The 22,181-nt window shown below is 39.6% G+C and overlaps 1 protein-coding gene across 4 annotated transcripts in view; it reads left to right on the top strand.

Annotated features, from left to right (window-relative positions):
* CRH (corticotropin releasing hormone) overlaps window positions 1–22,181 on the top strand; it is a 317,204-nt gene that overhangs the window by 165,095 nt on the left and 129,928 nt on the right. Inside the window, exon 1 of one of the 4 annotated variants that reach the window (XM_042923207.1) lies at window positions 11,587–11,601. The exons of the other annotated variants lie outside the window; for them this stretch is intronic. The gene's annotated coding sequence lies outside the window, so the exon portion shown is untranslated. Of the gene's footprint in view, window positions 1–11,586; window positions 11,602–22,181 lie in introns of those variants that run through there. 4 annotated transcript variants of the gene reach the window in all.

Genomic DNA, 22,181 nt, shown 5'->3' with positions numbered 1-22,181 from the left:
GGCTCATCACACCTCTTTGATTAAACACAGGAGAACTCAGCCCACCCAGAGATGAGGTGTTTCTTTTTACAGAGTTTCAGAAATAACATTCTCACAGAAACTTACATGGAAAAAGTCCATCAGTTTACCAGATACTAAAGTAAATCTGACTCCATACTAGACAAACTGTAGTTCCAAGAACTCCAAGAGATACAGTTGGGAAAATTGACATGACTCTATACTACATTTAAAAAAGAGTTTTTACATACTTTCTTTTTCCCTCCCAAATATGTATACCTTTGAGAGGTAGGCATTCTGAGGCCAGAGAGATTAATGGCAAAATGACTTACCAAAATGTCACACAGTTCTGATAAACGGTAAAACTGGGAATCCAGTCTAGGTTTTCTGATTCCAAAATCAGTAGCTTTATTCCATTGCATTACAATGCCTCTGGGTAGTTTATCTCATGCTTATGGGGCTCTAAAGAAGAGGAAAGTAGGAAAGACATGTCTAATTTGGAGGGAAGAACATAGGGAACATTTTTAACCATGGCTGCAGCACACACAGCTATGGGAACTATGTTTTCAGGGATAATAGTGTCTTGGGAGATGGAATGAGAAATTGTAGGACACTAGATCATTGGCAGCGGGTAGGATAAGGATACCTGAGTCAGATTTTCTCCTTCAGAATTATATCAAACTCTGTCTCTGATTGTAATGTGGTTTCTTGAGCAATCTCTGACAAAAAAAGAACCTGAAGATAGAAAATTAGCTCAGCATTAGGTATTATTATCTGAATGCCTCCAAATAGAGTTGAAGATGCTGTTCTTTTTCTGCAAGTGGCCCCCAAAGATCTTGAGTGGTTTATCCATCCAGCTACCAGCCAGGCCTACAATAGTGAAGGACAAGAAATGATTGTTTGTTGAGTTTATTTCTCTTCAGATGGCTCTCTTTTGTCTTCCTCAACAACCCTTAGAAACAAGTATTTTACTTTTCCAGTATGACATAATCAGATGGATACTTCCTAGTCATTGTCTTAACTGACTTATCTACAGCAGAAAATCACGTGAAAAGACTGTCTTTAGTTTCCTTTGGGTTCTCTGATGCCTATGTGCCTTAGCTCCTTCTTACCTCTTTAATGAATCATTTCAGTTTTTTCTGCAGGCTTCTCTTCTAGGCTAGCACTTAAATGATGATGTCACATGAGACCCTCTACTGTTTTCTTTGATTCACTGTTCCTAGTCAATGCATTTAGTCTTTTGGCTTCTGTATCCATCTATTTACTGGTAATTTACAAAGCTCTATCTCGGGGTGCCTGGTTGGCTCAGTTAGTTAAGCATCTGATTTTTGGTTTCCGTATGGGTCATGATGTCACAGTTTGTGAGTTTGAGCTCTGCATCGGGCTCTGTGCTGACAGAATGGAGCCTGCCTGGGATTCTCTCTCTCTCCCTCTCTCTCTGTCTGTCCCTCCTCTGCTTGTGCTCTTGCTGTCTCTTTCAAAATAGAATAGAATAGAATAGAATAGAATAGAATAGAATAGAATAGAATAAAAACTCTATGTCATGTCCAGATTTCTTTCTAGCTTCAGATCTATTTATTCATTTGTGTTTAGGAAGACCTACATTCTCTTAAAACCAAACATGTCCAAAATGGAACTTATTACTGCTGTCCCTCAACTTGTTTCTACTCTGGTGTTCTCCACCCAGCAAATGGCACTACCATTTATCTAATTGTGTAAATCAGTGGCTTAGAGTTACGTTGGACACTTCTTTCTCTCTCACCCTGTAAGGGTAAACTATTTTTCTCCTCTGTTCTCAATACTTCTGATACTAGATGTGTGAGAGTTTCACACCATGCAGTTCTCTAATTCTCAATGATACTGACAGGGTGTCCTACAAATTTAACTCTGACACTATTATCTGAAGATAGATTTTGGACTCTGTTTCACAAGATTTTCCATACTTGCCATGGAAAGTATTTTTCCATACTTTCCATACATGCCAACCTCAAGTCTAGGTTGCTACCTGTACCTCTGGCTGATTGGCTATAAATTAGGGTTCCTAGTGGAGCCTGGGTGGCTCAGTTGGTTAAGCACCTGACATTTATTTATTTTATTTTATTTTATTTTATTTTATTTTATTTTATTTTATTTTTTTATTTTATTTTATTTTATTTTATTTTGAAAGGATGGAGGGGCAGAGACAGAATCCCAAGCAGGCTGTGCCCTGAAGCATGGAGCCCAATGCAGAGCTGACAGCACAGAGCCTGCTTGGGATTCTCTCTGTCCTCCCCTGCGCCCACCTTGTCTGTTTGTCTCTCTTGCATGTGCGTGCTCTCTCTCTCTCATAAATATTAAAAAAATCAGGGTTCCTATGGGCGCCACCCCCCAGCACCTCCATATGTTCACTAACCCAGAAGCTCATCAAATCTTGTTCAAGAATAATCTACAGCTCCTCCTTCCCAGCATTGATGGGCGGAGCTGAAAGTTTCGAACCTCTTATCACTTGGTCTTTCTGGTGACCAGTCCCATCGTCAGACTATCTAGGTCCTAGCCTAAATCACTCATAAGCATAAATCTGGTGTGAATAACAAAAAGACACTCCTGTCACTAAGGAGGTTCCAAGGGTTCTATGAGTTCTGCCAGAAACTGGACACAAAGACTAAATATATTTTTTATTATGCCACACACCCCATATACGCAATTAATCACTAAGCTTAATTCTGACATAATATTAAGCTGGGATTATTGCAGTGATTCCCAGAGTGGAGAGAGAGAACTCTGAGACTCTGGTCTTCCTCCCACCAATCTGTGCTCTGTGGCCTTGTCTTCTGAATGTAGACCTGATCATGCTACTTTACCTTCTAAAACTCAGTGGGTCCTCTTTCTTAGGGCATAAGAATGAGGACATAATGTTATTTTCCCACTTCTTTTCTTGCCACTCTATTTCCTTGCATTCTCCACACCAAACCCTACTAAATTTGTTTTAACTCCTAGAATGAACTATGCCCTTTGTCTTGCTTCCTGATTTTACAAGTGCAGTTTACTCTCTCTTGGAACAGTTTCCTCTTTTCTCTACCTCTGTGCCTGTCTAACTTGATCTTCATGTTAAGCCAAAATATCAGTCCTCAGGAAGTCTTTTCAGCATCCCAAGGGAAAGCTAATTACTCCCTCTATGTGCTTGCATAGCACACACAACTTTACCTTGGCTCTTATCACAGTGTGTTGCAATTGCCTATTTCCTTGTTTGTGTCCCTATCTGTGGTATAAGTTCAGTTAAGGCAGGAACCATGGTTACGTCATTCAAGGTTATATCTCCAGCATTTGGCATTATTTTTGAGATACATTATAAGTGATTTGGGGCAAATTTTTAAACCTTTTTTTGTCTTTCAGCTTATCAGACTGTAAAATGGGAATAGAAATAGTACCTGTTTTACAAGGTTGCTCTGAGCAATGTCCATATATTTAGAGTTTAGAGTGAAATAATACTCAGGGGCTGTCTCAGTATTCATGTTTGAACAAATTCTGTCATCTAACTTTGGAAACCTCCCACCTTGGCTCACAAAATCAATGTAGAGATAGCAGAGCCCAATAGTTAAGATATGGATTCTGAAGCCAGGTTGCCTGGTTCAAATGCGGGTTCTTCTGTTAACTAGCTTTGTGACCTTGGGTGAGTTATGCCTTCAGTGCCTTCTGATTTACTCATCTATAAAATGGGAGTAGAAGTTGTATCTACCTCATAGGGTTGTTGTGTCCCTGGCACAGAGTAAGGACATTGTAAATTTTTAAGTGAAGTAAAAAATAGTAGTAAAAGTACACAGACATTTGGCATCATGTGATTATCAGTGACAGTTGATATGGAATGACTTCTCCCTGGGTCATTGAGCTCCTGCTCGAACACCAAAGCAGGCCAACCTCAGTGGCTCATTTATCGGCTATCCACACCTGCCATTGAATAGGTTCCAAGACCCAAACTTTGTAATGGAATGCAGCCAGTTCTCTAGGGGAGTACAATGTCTGTGAAGCGGGTGGATGAGTACTGATGACTCTCAGGTCAGGATTCACATAATTGCAACAATTTGCAATGCCATTTAATGGCAGCAGGTGTAGGGGATAGAATAGGTTTGAAGGGGCCACCACAGGTGGGCTCTCCACAGATGTAAACTTTGTGTCTGGGGCTTGACAGACTTCAGGATTATTTCTGACAGTGGGAAGAACAACTGCCCTTTGCCTAAACTCTTGTCACACTAAGTCTGAAGGCAAATGCTGACATATTTGTGATAGCTCAGTTAATTTACCTTGGAAAGCACAAATGTTCATAATTAGCTCCCAGTTATTCAACATGTGGCCTCTCTTCTGTTCTCCCTCCTACTGTCTAGCTTTTGACAGTTTCTGTATGAAGTAACTCATGCATAAGAAGGCCTTAAATTAAATATGTCCCTCTTACTATTCACTAATAGCTTTGGTGAGAGGATTTTAGGCCAGAAAACTAAAACCATTGGCCAGAACAGAGTTTGAACTAGCCTTGTGTTTTAGGTTGAATTGTATGCACCTCAAAAAGATATGTTGGAGTCCTAACCTCCATTACTTCAGAATATGATCTTATTTGGAGATAGGATCTTTACAGAGGTAATGAAATTAAAATGAGGTTATTAAGGGCATCTGGGTGGCTCGGTTGGTTAAGTATCTGACTTCAGCTCAGGTCATGATTTCACGGTCCATGAGTTTGAGCCCCACGTCAGTCTCTGTGCTGACAGCTCAGAGCCGGGAGCCTGCTTCGGATTCTGTGTCTCCCTCTCTCTCTGCCCCTCCCCCACTCACACTCTGTCTCTGTCTCTGTCTCTGTCTCTCTCTCTCCCTCAAAAATAAACATTAAAAAATTTTTAAAAAAATAAAATAAGTTTGGGGCGCCTGGGTGGCGCAGTCGGTTAAGCGTCCGACTTCAGCCAGGTCACGATCTCGCGGTCCGTGAGTTCGAGCCCCGCGTCAGGCTCTGGGCTGATGGCTCGGAGCCTGGAGCCTGTTTCCGATTCTGTGTCTCCCTCTCTCTCTGCCCCTCCCCCGTTCATGCTCTGTCTCTCTCTGTCCCAAAAATAAATAAAAAATGTTGAAAAAAAAATTAAAAAAAAAAATAAAATAAAATAAGTTTAAAATAAATAATAAATGAATTAATGAATTAATAAATTAAAAATTAGGTTATTAGAGTGGACCCTCATCCAATGACTGGTGTTATTTAGGAAAAAAAAGGGGAAATTTGGGCACAGAGATAGACATACATAGAGGGAATACAATGTAAGGAGATACAGGGAGAAAACAGCTGTATGTAAGCCAAGTAGAGGAGCCCAGATCAGATCCTTCCCTCTCAGCCCTCAGAAAGAATCAACCTTGGCAAAACCTGACCTTGAAAAATGTAGTTTCCAGAACTGTGAGACAGACAGTACATTTCTGTTTGGTACTTTGTAATGGTAGCCCTAGGAAACTAATACTGGATTTAAATTGTTACTTAGGTAAGTTCTGTATAAAAGGAACCTATATATCTGTTGGGCCAAACATTTATGAAAGGTGTTTCACCACAGAACAATTTTGTCATATAACACATGGAACATCCTTTGGGAATTACTACCCATAGTGTTTTTGATGTTCTAGGAAAAGATTCAAGTGGAAGTCAGGATTAAGACAGTGGGGTGGGAGACAGAGTCCTTAGAATTTCCTTAGGATGGACATTATAGTCATTAATCTAAGGCAGGTGATGTCAGACTAGATAATTCTTTGCTGTAGGGGGCTATCTTATCCATTATAGGATATGTAGCAGCATCCTTAGCCTGTACCTGTTAGATGCTAGTAGTGGCTACCTCCCACTCATGACAATAGAAGTGTGTCTAGGCATTGCCAAATGTTCCATTGGGGAGCAAAATTTCTCCTGGTTGAGAATAGGTAATCTAAGGTTACTTAAAAAGTTGGCAAATTAACACTTATTTTCCATATTAAAAGCACCAAGATTTAGAAGTGAGTCAGGAGGTTGAATTGTGTGTGTGTGTGTGTGTGTGTTTGCATGTGTCTTGGGGAGGGATAAGGTAGAAAGATGGGAACCTTCATGGAGTCATTTGCAAAGAGATGCAGAAAAGAGGTACAAGACAAATCTAGGCCCCTTTTACTTTGAGATCTCTGTGAGTTTACTGGTATCTTAGTAACTTTCTCATTTTTGTTGATTTTGTTATTGATTGGGTATGCCTCATTATAGCAAGTGTTAGTAAAACTCTTATGACAAAAAGAATATGTGTGTTTTAAGGAACAAAAACTATGAACAAAGGTACACACGTAAATAATCTAGACTTGGTAGAAGACTTGAACCAAACCAAGCTCTTTTTTGCCTCAGAATCTTTGCATGGGCTACTCACCTACCTGGAATGCATTTATCTTAGGATCTTCTCAAACATTGCTTTCAAGGAAAGACTTTTCCTGACCCTTCTCTCTAAAGTAATGCTCCCTGAGGCATAAATTTATTTTCTTAACCTCAGTGGTTAATTTTATTCCAATCAAGGGACAAAGATTTTTTTTTTTGAATTTTATTTTATGTACTTTCCTGAAAATATTTTCTTGTCTGTTGTGTGTATGTTAATTTCACCCATGTTACTAAAAAAATTGGTATCATAAAGTTATGCATGAAATAAAGACAATCCTCTTAAACACATCTCGGGGGAAAATATCAAGTGGCCATTTAGTAATTTATATATCTTTAATAGACTATAATACAGTTTCTGGTTTGAATCAAACATACACACATTTTGCCATTAGTGTGTTTTTCATAAATTAACAATCAGGTATTAGGTATAAAACATTGTGTTTTTTAGAACCAGGCTCAGTGATTTGTTAAAATGATAACCATGTCAGTTTATGTATTTTTTTGTGTATAATTTTATATAATTTTCATAAGTAGTTGCACTGAGTGTGTCAGTATGCAAATGTGACTTACCACCATCTAATGGTATCAGCATTTACCACTTCCCAGTGAAGTGTCGAACCCTCACTTCTGTTTAGGTCCCTTTCCCTTTTCCCCTTTTAAATATCATCGTCTTGAGTATCAGATAGTGTTATCATTTTTGTCTTAATTACCAAATATAACTTAGAAAACTTGTAAGAAGGGTAATCTATTCTGTTTGCCCATATTTCTGCTCTTTATGTTGTTTCTTCTTCCTTCCTGATGCCACAAGTTTCCTTCTTCTGTCATTTCCTTTCTGTTTGAAGAACCTGCTTTAGCTGTTCTTTAAGGGTAGGTCTTCCAGCAACAATTTTTTGTTGTTGTTGTTTTCTTTCATCTGAGAAGGTCTTTATTTCCCTTTTATTCCTGAAGGATAGTTTTTCCAGATATAAAATTCATGGTTGACAGTTCTTTTTCTTTCTCAGCTCTTGAAATATGTTCTCCTTCCTTCTTGCCTCCATGGTTTTAGATGAGAAATCTGAGAGATATTCTGCCATTTAAGTTGGTGTCCTCTATAGGTAATATAATTTCCCTCTGCTTTTGGTTTTTCTTTGGCTTTCAGTTTTCAGAAATTTGGCTTCAGTTTGCATTTATTTTATTTAGGATTCACTCACCTTTTTGACTATGTGGCTTTATTTATTTACTTTAATTACCAAATTTGGGATTTTTTAGCCATTATTTCTTGGAATACTCTTTTTAAAAATTTTTTTTAATGTTTATTATTTTTGAGAGAGAGACAGAGCATGAGTGGGGGAGGAGCAAAGAGAGAGAGGGAGACACAAAAACAGAAGCACACTCCAGGCTCTGAGCTGTCAGCACAGAGCCTGATGTGGGGCTTGAACCCACAAACTGTGAGATCATGACCTGATCTGAAGTCGGACACTTAACTGACTGAGCCACCCAGGTGCCCCTTGGAATACTCTTTTAGCTATTCTCTTTATTGTCTCCTAGGACTCCATATATTGGATCTTTTGTTGTTGACCCACAAATTCTTGAGACTAGTTTTTGTTTCGCTTTATTTTTAGTCTATTTTCTGTTCATATGGGGTAATTTCTATTAATCTAGTCTCAAGTTCACTGATTCTGTCCTGTTATCTCCACTTTGCTACTGAATCTATCCAGTCAGATTTTAAACGTTTGGTTATTGTATTTATTAGTTCTATAATTGCCATTTGGTTCTTTCCTTTAACTTATAGTTTTTTGCTGAGATTTTAAATTTTTTCATTTGTTTAAAGAGCATTTTTAATTGCTTATTGAGGCATATTTAAGGATGGCTGCTTTAAAATCCTTGTCGGATATTTCCAACATCTGATTCATCTAGGTGTTGGTGTCAGTTGATTGTCTTTTCTCAAGTTGTGATTTTCTTATTTCTTGGTATGATGGTTTGTATCCTGGATATCTTGGTTATTACATTAGGAGACTTTGAATCTTATTTAGTATTTTATTTTAGCAGGTAGTCACCCTTTTTAGGTTTAGCATGAAAGTCCTGGCCTACTTTTGTAGGCTGTGATTTCAATGAAAATCTAATTTTCAGAGCCTTTGTTGTACTATTTTTGGTCTGATTGGTGCCCTTGTAGTTTTAACAGATCCCTGCTGGTGCTGCCTGAGTGGGTTGAAGAAGCTTCCCCAGGCTGCAAGTATTCCTGGTAAAGACAAAAAGCACTTCCTGGGTTGACCACTTGTGTCAGAATCCTGTCTCCTTCAGAGAAGGTTGTCTTAGGCCCAAGGAGGAAGGAAAGTCCTTGCCATTAATGCCAGTATAGCTCCAGATAGATTCTTCTTGCTGGTTCTGTAGGTTTGCTCAACCCAGAAATTTTGTATCATAACACCCTATTTCCTTCATAGCACTTGCTGTCTGAAATTGTATTTATCTATTATTTTGCTTTTAGTGTCTGTTTCCCATACTAGAAATAGCTCAGTGAAAGCAGAGTTTTTATTTTTATTTTTTAAAAATTTATTGCTGTTTCTCAGAACCCAGACAAAATAAGTTCTCAATAAATATTTATTGAAGGAAAGAAGAAATCCTAAGAGGTAGAGAAGATAATGACAGCTATAAGGAGGAGGGAGAGCATACTGAAATCTTAAAATATATTGTCCATTTGGACAAGAGGGCTGAGATTTTTTTATAAAATTGTTCTTATTTTATTTTGTTTTTTTTTTGAGTAGGGATTTGAATTTTTATTCTCTTTATTTCTTGATTAGCTCAATAAATACTTACTGAGTACCTATTAGGTACCAAGCACTGTGCTGGGGATTTAAAGGTGAGAAAAGAATTCTGTGCTCTGTTGGGCACCACAGACTATGGAGGAAAGACAGGAACTGAAAAAGAAATGACATTGCACTGTAGGTTATGAAGGAGAAATGCAAGTTGTGGGGCAGCAGGTCTTATCAGGCTCCTGTGGGTGGGGAGGGGTCTCCAGTCTTTCACATCCGCATAGTGGATGGAACACTGGGAACTCCATAATCTTAGAATCCTCACCATCACTAACGCTGTTTGAACACTTTTTAAGTGCCAGGCACCCTGCCATTGTTTTCCAAGTCCTGGCATCTTCTCTCTCTCTCTCTCTCTCTCTCTCTCCCTCTTTTTTTTTTTTTCCCTTTTTTTAAGTAGGTTTCACACCTGGCATGGAGCTGAACATGGGGCTTGAACTCATGACCCTGAGATCAAGACCTGAGCTGAGATCAAGAGTCAGATGCTTAACCGATGTAGCCACCCAGGTGTCCCTTTAAACCCTGGTTTCTTTAACCCCCACACCAATCTTTTATCAAGGGTTCTCTTATTGTTATTCCCCTATTTTATAAACAAGGAAACTTGTCCCTTGCTCCCTTGTTCAGGGAGGTCACCTAACTGGTAAGGAGTGGAGCCCAGTGGCTGCTTCCAGGGCCCATGCTCTTAAACCCCACCACTCCCCCCCACCCAGGGGGGAGAGCTCATCTCTACCTCTCCTCAGCCTTGTGCACTTAGGTCAGATTCCCCCTGCCTCCTTGGTGTGCTGGTTGCCTGAATTGCCTTTCTGTAGCTTCATTTGTACAGAAAGAGTGACATGAACAGGTTCTCCTGACCCAGGATGGTTTTGATGGAAAACAAAATGCTATTCATAGTCAATGCTGGGATCAAGAGGACCCTCTTCTCTAGGAACTGAGCCCTGGATAATGGTCTATCTGAATTGCCTGAGGTTCTTTCCCCCTCTAATGTCCATAGGTGTGGAATTAGTACTGGGTGTTCCCAACCTAATGGGCTATTCATTTCACTGATGGCTGCTCCCTTCCTTCCTCAGGTTCTTAGATTCATCTTTGAGACAACCATTCCAAAAGAGGGATTTGATGATGTAGAGATTAAGAGGGCAGACTCTGGAGCCACATAGATGGGCTCAAAACCTGGCTCTGTCACTTATTGGTGATGTGACCTTCTGTGGCCATGTGATTATACAGCTCACCTGCAGGTGATACTCTATGTGGTTCCTGTGGCACAGGTGGAAAGTGAAAGGACCACTTCAATACTAATACAAAAATACCTATAGCTGTTGTTTATTGAGCACTTACCATGTGCCAGGCACTGGGCTAAGTAAGTACTTTCTATCACTGTTTCATTTTATATGCATAGTCATCCTAGGTAGGTGGCAATTTTCAAAGATAACTACCCAGTATTTTCCATCCCACATGCTGTTCTCACAGGGTGGTAGTATCCCTTCTCCCTGAAATTGGGTGGACCTTTGTGATTTGCCTTGACCAATAGAGTACAGCAGAAATGATACTATGTGACATCCGAAACTAGATCATAAAAATGCCATGTACTTGCTTTGCTCTCTTGGGTCACTTGTTCTTGAAACCCGACCACTTCATTGTGAGGAAGCCCAGGTCACATGCAAAGCCCTGTGTAGGGTATTCCAGCTGATAGCCCAGATTACATCCCACTAAAATGCCAGCATTAATTGCCAGATTTGTGAATGAGGATGCCTTCAAGGTGTTTCCAGCCCAGTCACTATCTGATTGCAATTGCATAAAAGACTTTGAGTGAGAACTATCTAGCTGAGGAAACTGAGGGTCAGCAAGGTGAAGAAGCCATGGTCACGTGGCCAGTAAGTGGCAGAGCTGGGATAAGAACCCAGGATCCTTAAAGTCTTGACTGGAGAAATGATGCAAGGGGATGATTTATGCACAGACGCAGACTTCATCTGTTGTTCCAGAGCGATCCAGCTGGGAACCCAACTTCAGGGGCTATTGACAGTTTTATTTCTACACATTTATTGAGTTTCTCTTCTAAACCAGACACTCTGTTATGACCTGTGAATTCAAATTCAAAGTGAATAAACAATGGCTTTTGTCCTCAAGGGGCCTATGGTCTAGGTGAAGAGACAGACTGTTGATTTCTTCATTCTTGTGTATTTTTCAGCATTGGCAAAGACCAACGGGTGGCTATATAAAACATTGAAAAGATTACCTGGCCCAAGACAGTCTGTTCTACCTCCTCAACTTTGAATTTCTACAAAGATATCAAAATGAAATAGGAGTAGCTGGTTATTTCCGTATTTAAACAAAGGTTCTTCTTGCATGACTGCTCTGAAAAGGAGTTTTAAAGACCTTAAGCCTTTTTACTTGAGTGGAAGAAATGGTGTCTAGTATACCAGTAGCCATCAGAAGAAGGAGGTAGGTGGATTCCTTCCTCTCTGCTGTATTTTCACATATATTTGTTGGGTAGCAATCATATGTACTAGGCTAGAGATACAAAAATAAGACAAGATCCTTGCTCTGAGTCTAATGTGGAGGGAGATGTGAAAAGTGTTATAAGACCGTAAGATGGTCACTTCAGTGGAGGTAAGGATAGGTGTTGGGGAAAGACAGAGGAAGAAGCTCCTCCATCTGCGGTGGAGTCAGGAAAGGCTTTCCAGGGAAGTTAGGCTTTGAGCTGGCCATAAAGAATGACAACTTGCCAGATACCCAACCAGGAGAAGGGCAGCCTCTTGGAGGCTGGAGGAAGGAGGAGCCTGTGTAAATAGTCAGGGAGGCATGACATGTTTGAATATCTATAAGAAATTTAGTATTGTTGGTTTAAAAGAATGTAAGAGGGCCAAGAGGTGGAAAAATAAGTGGAAAGTGAAGTCTGGGACCAGAATACAAGGTCCACTGTGTAGGTACAAGTGTTTGTCTTTTATGGTTTGGTGTGCTGGTTCTCTAGCTGCAATTAATCTGGGAGCCTTTTAGAAAGACGAGTGCCTGGTCTCAGTTACAAAGATTTTTATTTAGTAGGTGTAGGGTGAGGCCTGAACATTAGTATTATTTTCAAACATTTTATTGGAATAAATTATACATGTTTGTCTCCATTGTGCTGTTCTTTTTTCTCCCCATGTATCTTTTCTTTAGTGCATTATTTTTGACCCTGTTTCCCTAACTCTTGATTGGCCATCATGACTCCAATCTAGCATCACTTACTTCAGGAAGCCTTTCCTGATCTTTCCTGGCTGAGTTATGAATCCTTTTTTGTTGTTCCATAGCACCTTGTACATAATTTTCAGTGAGATTGGTGTCCAGTTGACTTAGTTTGGTTTTGGACATAATACCATGACTGAATTATTACATCCAGACTGAGTCCAGTGGAGGAGGCAAAATTGGATGCTAATATCAGAAGGGTGGTGGCTACTAGGCATCAAAATAGCAAATATATTTTTCAGTCTTATATAAACCTGCATTGTTCCTGAAAATACTTAAAATGGTTGTCTTTCTACTGGAGCAGGAGTTCCCTAAGCACAAATACTATGTAGTATTGACCTTTGTAATTTTTTAAATGTTTATTTATTTTTGAAAGAGAGAGAGAGAGAGAGAGAGCAAGCACGCAAGCAGGGGAGGGGCAGAGAGAAGGAGACACAGAATCCAAAGCAGGCTCCAGGCTCTGAGCTGTCAGCATAGAGTCCAATGTGAGGCTCAAACTCATGAACCATGAGATCATGACCTGAGCTGAAGTCGGACACTTAACCAACTGAGCCACCCGGTCAGTCCTGTGGTATCGACCTTTGAATACTTAGCTCCAAGTCAGGTTCCTGGCCCAATAAATGTTGAATAAATGGTTCCTGCTCTCAGATTCAAAAATGTAGTTTATTCTGAAGTCTGCTCTGAATACCATTCATCCTTTCTAAAAGTTAGTTTCCACTTTATTCTTTCATGCCCCCAGGACTTCAAGGATGGGGGAAAAATGTGCACAATGGCTTTTGAAATTATCATCAACCAGAAAACATCTCTGAGAATTTTATTAGCTCCTTTCCATTTGGCCTCCTGAGAAATGCGAGGATCAATGATAGGAGAGAGGCAGGCAGGCCCAACAGCTGGGATTCAAACCCAATAATTCCACGGACAAGTACCCTTTGTCCTGGCCAGAATTCATGTGATGATAAGCAGGAAAGTAGAAGTTCCTGGACTCGGGTTGAGAGGTGCCCAGCACAAATTAAATTGATTGGGTCAGCTGGCACTGTGGAGGTAGAAAATGTTGTTTTACTTCTGCCTTATCTGCTGAACTTTCTCTAAGGGTCTCTTTTAACTTATATTTTAAAATTGGAGGGAGAAAAAAGCTGGCAGGCAAGGAAGTTTACATGTAATTGCTAGTTTGTAAGCAATTTTCCTAAGTCCTAGGTCATTTCAAAGTTGCCATTTAATGGGCATCGTAGTGTTTCCCTGGAAAAAGCAATGTATTCCATCAAACTCACTCTCCTTCAGGGGCAGATTGGATTTGGTTTTATGAATATAATGAGTTTTCCATAAGGTTTACTTTGCTTTCCACATAGGGTAGTATGATTCATAAAATAAAGTTTTTATGCTTTCATTATTCTTTCCAGAATAAACCCTATTTCCTACAGCTATAATTCCCATTGTAAATCAGCTAGGTCCTTGTGGATAATACTGTGCATTGGATTGTTGTCTTGTGTAGCCACATTAAATGTCACAACATGCATTGGAATAAGAGATGAAAGGGAAGAAGGGAGAGGAGTAGGAGGAGAGAATAGATGGCAGAGTAGCACCTGGGGGACTGAATCTCCCCCTGCTCCACAAAGACAATGTCTCCAACACCCAGATATCCACTGGAGCTCTGGCAAGGAAGATGGAACAGATGGTTGAACTTTTTTATTGAACTGACCATCTCCAGAGACGTTTCCTCCGAGTGATCAAAGCACTCTTTCCAGTGCTGAAGAATGAAGGGTTTACCTCAGAGCTACTGTCTCCTTTCCTCCTCTGTCCCTCATTGGCCAAAATTTATCTGGGCAGATTGGATTGCTGGACTGCTTATTTAATTTGATAGAAATTATGAGTGCTTTAGTGGCCTACCTATCATTCATTCTTCATGTGCCCTCTCACCCCCATGGTAGCAGCACCTTTATTTTCCCTTGGAGTAAGGGAGGGAGGCAGGTAACCAAGAAAACTGCTTACCTGCATTTCTCCCATCTGAGACCTCACAGCTGGCTTACAGGAAAGAGTCCAAATTCTTTGGCATGGGTTACAAATAGGCAGCATAATAAAAGGATATTTTGGGAATAAGAATTTGGCAGCCAAAACCAGAGACCGGGAGTAAATTAGTACTCAATTAGAACAGTTTGGCAGGATATGGGCCTCAACCAGGAAGATGTTGTGCCAGAACTATTATTTATTATTTAGAGAGAATTTGGCCAAAGAATATACATACACTGAGAGCCCGTTAGGAACCAGGCCCTATGCTAAGTGCTTTACATATGACAAAAGTAATTCCCTCTTTAAGAGCACCCACACTTTTTTGCTGTGGCACCTTTTACAACTGGTAACTATATATTTATTTGTGTGCTTAGTTTTAATGTCTCGCTCACTAAGTTTCTTTTTTCTTTTTTTTTAATATAATTCATTGTCAAATTGGCTTATATACAACACCCAGTGCTCATCCCAACAAGTGCCCTCCTCAATGCCCATCACGCACTTTCCCCTCTCCTCCATCCCCCATTAATCCTCAGTTTGTTCTCTGTATTTAAGAGTCTCTTATGGTTTGCTCCCTCCCTCTCTGTAACTATTTTTTTCCCCCTTCCCTTCCCCCATGGTCTTCTGTTGAGTTTCTCAGGATCCACATATGAGTGAAAACATATGGTATCTGTCTTTCTCTGACTGACTTATTTCACTTAGCATAATACCCTCCAGTTCCATCCATGTTGCTGCAAATGGAATGATTTTATTCTTTCTCATTGCCAAGTAGTATTCCATTGTATATATAAACCACATGTCCTTTATCCATTCATCAGTTGATGGACATTTAGGCTCTTTCCATAAAAGCACTGCTATAAACATTGGGGTACATGTGCCTCTATGTGTCAGCACTCCTGTATCCCTTGGATAAATTCCTAGCAGTGCTATTGCTGGGTCATAGGGTAGTTCTATTTTTAATTTTTTGAGGAACTTCCACACTGTTTTCCAGAGCAGCTGCACCAGTTTGCCTTCCCACCAACAGTGCAAGAGGGTTCCCATTTCTCCACATCCTCTCCAGCATCTATAGTTTCCTGATTTGTTCATTTTAGCCACTCTGACTGGTGTGATGTGGTATCTCAGTGTGGCTTTGGTTTGTATTTCCCTGATGATGAGTAATGTTGAGCATCGTTTCATGTGTCTGTTGGCCATCTGGAAGTCTTCTTTAGAAGAGTGTCTATTCATGTCTTCTGCCCATTTCTTCACTGGATTATTTGTTTTTTGGGTGTGGAATTTGGTGAGTTCTTTATAGATTTTGGATACTAACCCTTTATCCGATATGTCATTTGCAAATATCTTTTCCTGTTCTGTCGGTTGACTTTTAGTTTTGTTGATTGTTTCCTTTGCCGTGCAAATGCTTTTTATCTTGATGAGGTCCCAATAGTTCATTTTTGCTTTTATTTCCCCTGCCTTCAGACAAATGTCGAGTAAGAAGTTGCTGCGGCTGAGGTCAAAGAGGTTGTTGTTGTTTTCTCTCCTAGGGATTTGATGGTTTCCTGTCTCACATTTAGGTCTTTCATCTATTTTGAGTTTATTTTTGTGTGTGAAAGTGGTCCAGTTTTATTCTTCTGCATGTTGCTGTCCAGTTCTCCACCATTTGCCAAAGAGACTGTCTTTTTTCCATTTGTCCTGCTTTGTCAAAGAGTAGTTGGCCATACATTTGTGGGTCCAATCCCAGGTTCCCTATTCTATTCCATTGATCTATGTGTCTATTTTTGTGCCAATACTATACTATCTTGATTATTACAGCTTTGTAGTAGAGGCTAAGTCTGGGATTGTGATGCCTCCCGCTTTGGTTTTCTTCTTCAGTATTACTTTGGTTATTTGGGGTCTTTTGTGGTTCCATACAACCTTTAAGATAATTTGTTCTAGCTTTGAGAAGAATGCTGGTGAAATTTTGATTGGGATTGCATTGAATGTTTTAGATTGCTTTGGGTAGTACTGACATTTTAACAATATTTAGTCTTCCAATCCATGAGCATGGAATATTTTTCTATTTCTTTGTGTTCTTCAATTCCTTCATCTTCCTTCTTCAATTTCCTTCATAAGCTTTCTATAGTTTTCAGCATACAGATCTTTTACATCTTTGGTTAGGTTTATTCCTAGGTACTTTATGGTTCTTGGTGCAATTGTAAATGGGATCAGTTTATTTCTCTTTCTGTTGCTTCATTATTTCCACTCACTAAGTTTCTATCTATGTGCCTGTCACATAGTAGATGCTTGAAAATGACTATGTCTTAGTTACCACTCTTGTGCAACCTGGATTCATGAGAAGAAACTTCATGGAATTCTAGGAAGACTGAATAAGGACACAGAAAGGGGCTAAACCAGGCAGCTCTGGGAACCTCACCAACTTGACCACTAGAGAATTTGGCCATTAACTTGACAGCTCCTAATGCTTCCACACTAGCGCTTTCAGTTTAAATTCTTGAGAGAGAGATTCTGACTGGCCCAACCTAGGTCAGGTGTCCACTCATGATTCAATCAGCTCTGATGAAAAAGGTGAAGTAACATAGTAGGTGCGTGTTGGCAAGATTCTGTCTGCCTGTGTGTGTGTGTGTGTGTGTGTGTGTGTGTGTGTGTGTGTAGGCAGTTCTCAGAAGAAGAGGGTTACCGGGGCTGTGAAGGTAACCTAAACGGTGTTTACTATGATACAGTACTGGAAGGAAGAATGTGACAACAATGTATAGAGATGTTTTTGAAAAGAAATGCATTGCAGCACTGTGTCTGGATTCCAGGGTTCCATTCCTAGACCCAGTACTTCCTATGTGATCCTGGGCAAATTACTTATCTCTCAGTCCTTCATGTCCTTATCCACAAAGTGAGGATCATGACAGTATTAGCTACTTGGACTTGTTACAAGTTTTAAAAGAAATAATGCATGTAAACCATTTAACAGTGCCTAGCGCTGTGAGCACTCAGCAGATGTTAGCGAGCATCATTCTTGCAACGGAAGATTACGAATATCTTTTTTCCTCTTAATGAAATAAAAAATCCCATCAGGACTCTTCTAGGATAGTTGACTTCTGGGACAGAGTAGGGCTTAGTGTGCTGAAGAATTTCAAATTTGGAGAGAGAGGATTTCAACAAGTCCCAAATGTTCATAAGATCATTTGCTCTTCAATTTTAACTGTTTATTAAAACTGCAGAGCAGATTTAACATCAGTCTCCACAAAAGCCCTTAAAAAAATCAGTTTTCATACTTGCTAGATCCACTGGCAGCAGAGGACAGAGATTGCAGTTCAAAAGCATAAGCTCTTCACCCAGACCCAAAATTGAAGGCCAGGACCCATAGACCTGTACTAATAGGGAAGTGATTGAGTTAACCATTTTGGCTGTTCAAGGCTCCTGACCTAATCACTTACTAATGCTTTTTTTTTGTTTAATGTTTATTCATTTTTGAGAGACACAGGGGGCGGGGAGGGGCAGAGAGACAGGGAGACACTAAACCCGAAGCAGCCTCCAGACTCTGAGCCACCAGCACAGAGCCCCCAGCACAGAGCCCCCAGCACAGAGCCCTACGCAGGGCTCAGTCTCACAAACTGTGAATCATGACCTGAGCCACCCAGGCTCCCCTCACCTACTAATGCTTTATGTACAAGGTGAAAATCTCGTAATCTTGTAGCTGTTATAGCAGGCAAAACAGGCAATTGGATATGCTTATGGATCTATTTGAATTAAAGATCATTGCTTTTATTTTTTCACATTTAGCAACATATTATAACCTGAAACACATATTACAAATGTCAACCTGCACTTCTCAAAGCCTAATGAATTACTTTATGAAGGTCACAAGGGGCAGTGAGAAACAGCTTGGATAAGGGCCCTTCAGAAACTTTGTGGAGTGATTGTACTATCAAATGTGTGGTTTTCTTTCAATTTAATCATGTCCTGCTTTTTGTTCCCTAAGGTCTGAGTTCTTGTTTTACATGCTGAGGGATTTATTGATAACAACCTGCATTTTAGGTCAATTTACATAAGGGAGATTAAAATTATGATAATTCCTTTGCAATTCTGATTGTTGTTGTTTTTTTTTTTTAAAGTAGGCTTCATGCCTAATGCAGAGCCCAGTGCAGGGCTTGAACTGACAACCCTGAGATCAAGACCTGATCTGAAATCAAGAGTCACAAGCTTAACCCACTGACACCCAGGTGCCCTCGATTGCCTTTTGATTATATTATTTTCTTTGGTTGTCAGGTCATTTATCATTTAAATGCAGGTCAACGCAGGTTGAGCATTAAGGTGAAGGATTCTCCTTTAAAAACATTTCACTCGAGGGGCGCCTGGGTGGCTCAGTCAGTTACGCATCCCACTTCAGCTCAGTTCATGATCTCTTAGTTCCTGGGTTCAAGCCCTTGTGTCGGGCTCTGTGCTGACAGCTCAGAGCCTGGAGCCTGCTTCTGACTCTGTGTCTCCCTGTATCTCTGCCAGTCCCCTGCTCATGCTCTATCTCTCTCTAAAAAATAAACATTAAAAAAAAAAACCCAAAATAAAAACATTTCATTCCAAGTTTCAGTGTTAGTACTGGAAAGCAATTTAGAGATTGCTGGCCCACACCCTATGTACTGAAGATGAGAAAACTAGACACCTGAGAAGTTACATGATTAATTCAAGGTCACTCATCTGTGTAGGGCAAGTGATGGACTCTGGATTAATAGATGAAAGGTGAATCCGCTGAATGTCATGATCAAAAAAGAAGTTATACATTCTATAGAAAAGTTGGTTACTGTGACGATTATTTTGTTTTACACTTTGTGGCTTTGATGTTGCGTAGACAATTCAACTTTTTGCATTTGTTCTCCAAGGTGCTTAGAGATCTCACGAGTACACTTCTATGTAGAAGGTTCTAGGTACTTCTACCAGATACGATTTTATGCATTAACTTATGGCTTTGTCTAACTTCATGATTCCCATCTGCTAGTTTAAACCAAAAAACTCAGTTTTAGTTATTGGATTGACGAATATAATCTCATTTGGTTACTTCCATTTCATGGATGGGTGTAAATACATTGTATTCATTACAGCTTTTGCTTATTTAATTGTGAGATAAACAAAGCCCTCCAACTCAAATATAATATTAAGAAAAAGCAAATGAATTGATGTATGCTCTTATTAAAGTGGTAATCATTGGGAAAAGCTAAAAAGCCTCTTTGCAGATAGGTCTTGCTTGCCTTCCTTTGCCCATTTCATATAGAAATCTTACTTGGGGAGCATTCTGACCCTTCTAAAAAACATTAAAATTTTCTTTTTATTATAAAGTATACCATATATGCAGAACAATGTATATAAACCTATGTGCATAGTTCAAATAATTGTAATAGTTTTGCCTTTTTAAAAGTGTGTTTAAAAGATTTTTTTAATGTTATGGGGTGCCATAACACCCCAGTTAAGCCTTTTTAAAAATGTGTTTAAAAGATTTTTTTAATGTTATGGGGTGCCATAACACCCTGGTTAGGCATCTGCCTTTGGCTCAGATCATGATCTTGTGGCTCATGAGTTCAAGCCCCATGTCAGGCTCTGTACCGACAACTCAGAGCCTGGAGCCTGCTTCGGATTCTGTGTGTGTGTCTCTCTCTACCCCTCCCTGCCCCTCACTTTCTTTCTCTCTCTCTCTCAAAAATAAACATTAAAAAAATTAAAAAAAAACTTTTTTTAATGTTTATTTATTTTTGAGAGAATTTTTTTTAATGTTTATTTATTTTTGAGAGACAGCGCTGTGCGTGCGTGTAAGTGGGGTAGGGGCAGAGAGAGAGGCACAGAATCTGACACAGGCTCCAGGCTCCAAGCTGTCAGCACAGAGCCTGACACCAGGCTCCAACTCAGAACTGTGAGATCATGACCTGAGCTGAAGTCAGACACTTAACTGACTGAACCACACAGGCACCCCCAAAAATGTTTTTTTTTAAATTTATTTTGAGAGAGAGAGAAAGAGAGTGCACACATGCAAGCGAACACACATGGGGAGAGGGAGAGAGAAAGAAACCCGAGGAGGCTCCATGCTCTCAGCGAAAAGCTCAGTGTGGGGCTCCTTCTCACTAACCATGAGATCATGAGCTGAGCCGAATGAAGAGGTGGACACTTAACCGACTGAAGCCACCCAGGTGCCCCATTTGGCTTTTCTTTATAGGATCACACCTGTTTGTATTCTTCAACAAAAAATGAAGTATTAAAAACTCTATGTTTTATAAAATGGGATCATGCAGTGAGTATTCTTTCATTCTACACTACATTTGCATGTTATCTTTCATTCTGCACTAGTGACAGTCATTTGTATTGTTGCATGCAATTGTAGTTTAAAAAAAATTGCTGTATGGTATTGCAGTTATGTAACTGTTCTACAATATATTTACCCATTCTACTAAGGATGGGTATTTAGGTTGCTTTCAGTTTGTGTCTATTATGAATGATGTATTACAAATAAATCTGTATTTATCTTCTGCTGAACATTTACAAGGATTTCTTTTACTTTTTATTTTTAATTTATTAAAAAAATTTAATGTTTATTTATCTTTAAGAGGAGAGAGAGAGCGAGCAGGGGAGGGACAGAGAGAGAGGGAGACACAGAATCCAAAGCAGCCTCCAGCTTCTGAGCTGTCAGCACAGACAGAGCCCAATGCGGGGCTCGAACCCATGAACTATGAGATCATGACCTGAATCAAACTCAGATGCCCAACTGACTGAGCCACCCAGGTGCCTTTACACGATTTCTATAATGTTTACATCTAGGAGGAAATTGCTGGGTTACAGTGCATGCTCATAATTAAATTGGTTTATAATAATTATTATAAATACTCTTTTCCAAAGTACAGTTTATCTTATTTGCAGAGTCTGCATTTATGATTTCTCCTACTTGATAGAATTCATCTGTAACTCCAAAGTCTATACTCATACTGTTTTCATGGTGAATTACAGACAGGTGCAGAGTGGTAAAATATTTTGAGTTGCCAGTGTGCACACTCCCAGCTGAGGCTAAATAAGGTGACACTGCCTTCTTGCTTCAGCCCTCTTACTATAAACAAGTGTCCTTTATATGTCTGTTAGTGCTAAGTTTTTCATATTTTTGTGCTTTTCATTGATTTCACCATTTAAAATGGCCCCCAAGTGTATGCAGTGCTGAAGTACTGTCTAGTATTCCTAAGCACAAGAAAGCTATAATATGCCTTACAGAGAAAATATGTGTTTTAGATGTTTCCTTTAGGCATTAGTTATAGTGCTATTAGCCATGAATTCAATGTTGGTGAATCAACAATATATATTAAATAAGGTGTCTTTGAACAGAAACACACATAAAACAAGTTTATGTATTGATTGGTTGACAAAAACATTGTGACCAGAGACTTGCAGGAAACTATTCCTTTCCTTCCCCCAGGAGCAGTGGGCTCACCATTTGCTAATTCAGTGTTTGTGGCAACTTTATAGAACATAACTACTCCCGATAATGAGAATCAACTGTAGCTGGATATATTTGCACTTCTACCAGCAATGGATGAGAGTTCCCAGTGAGCCACATTCTTTTATTTTTTCCAATGGGCCACATTCTTGAAAACATTTCTTAATGTCAGATTTTAAAAAAATTTTCCCATCTTGCACATGTGCAATAATATTCCATATATATGTCCTTTTAAGTTTATTTATTAATTTTGAGAGAGAGCATGAACAGGGGAGAGGGGCAGAGGGAGGGAGGGAGGGAGAGAGAGAGAGAGAGAGAGAGAGAGAGAGAGAAAATCCCAAGTAGGGATTCTCTCAGCAGGAATGTCAGT

This window comes from Panthera leo, chromosome F2 (genome assembly GCF_018350215.1).
Source record: "Panthera leo isolate Ple1 chromosome F2, P.leo_Ple1_pat1.1, whole genome shotgun sequence".
NCBI classification, from domain to species: Eukaryota; Metazoa; Chordata; class Mammalia; order Carnivora; family Felidae; genus Panthera; species Panthera leo.
This window is presented reverse-complemented; position numbering and strand designations above follow the sequence as displayed.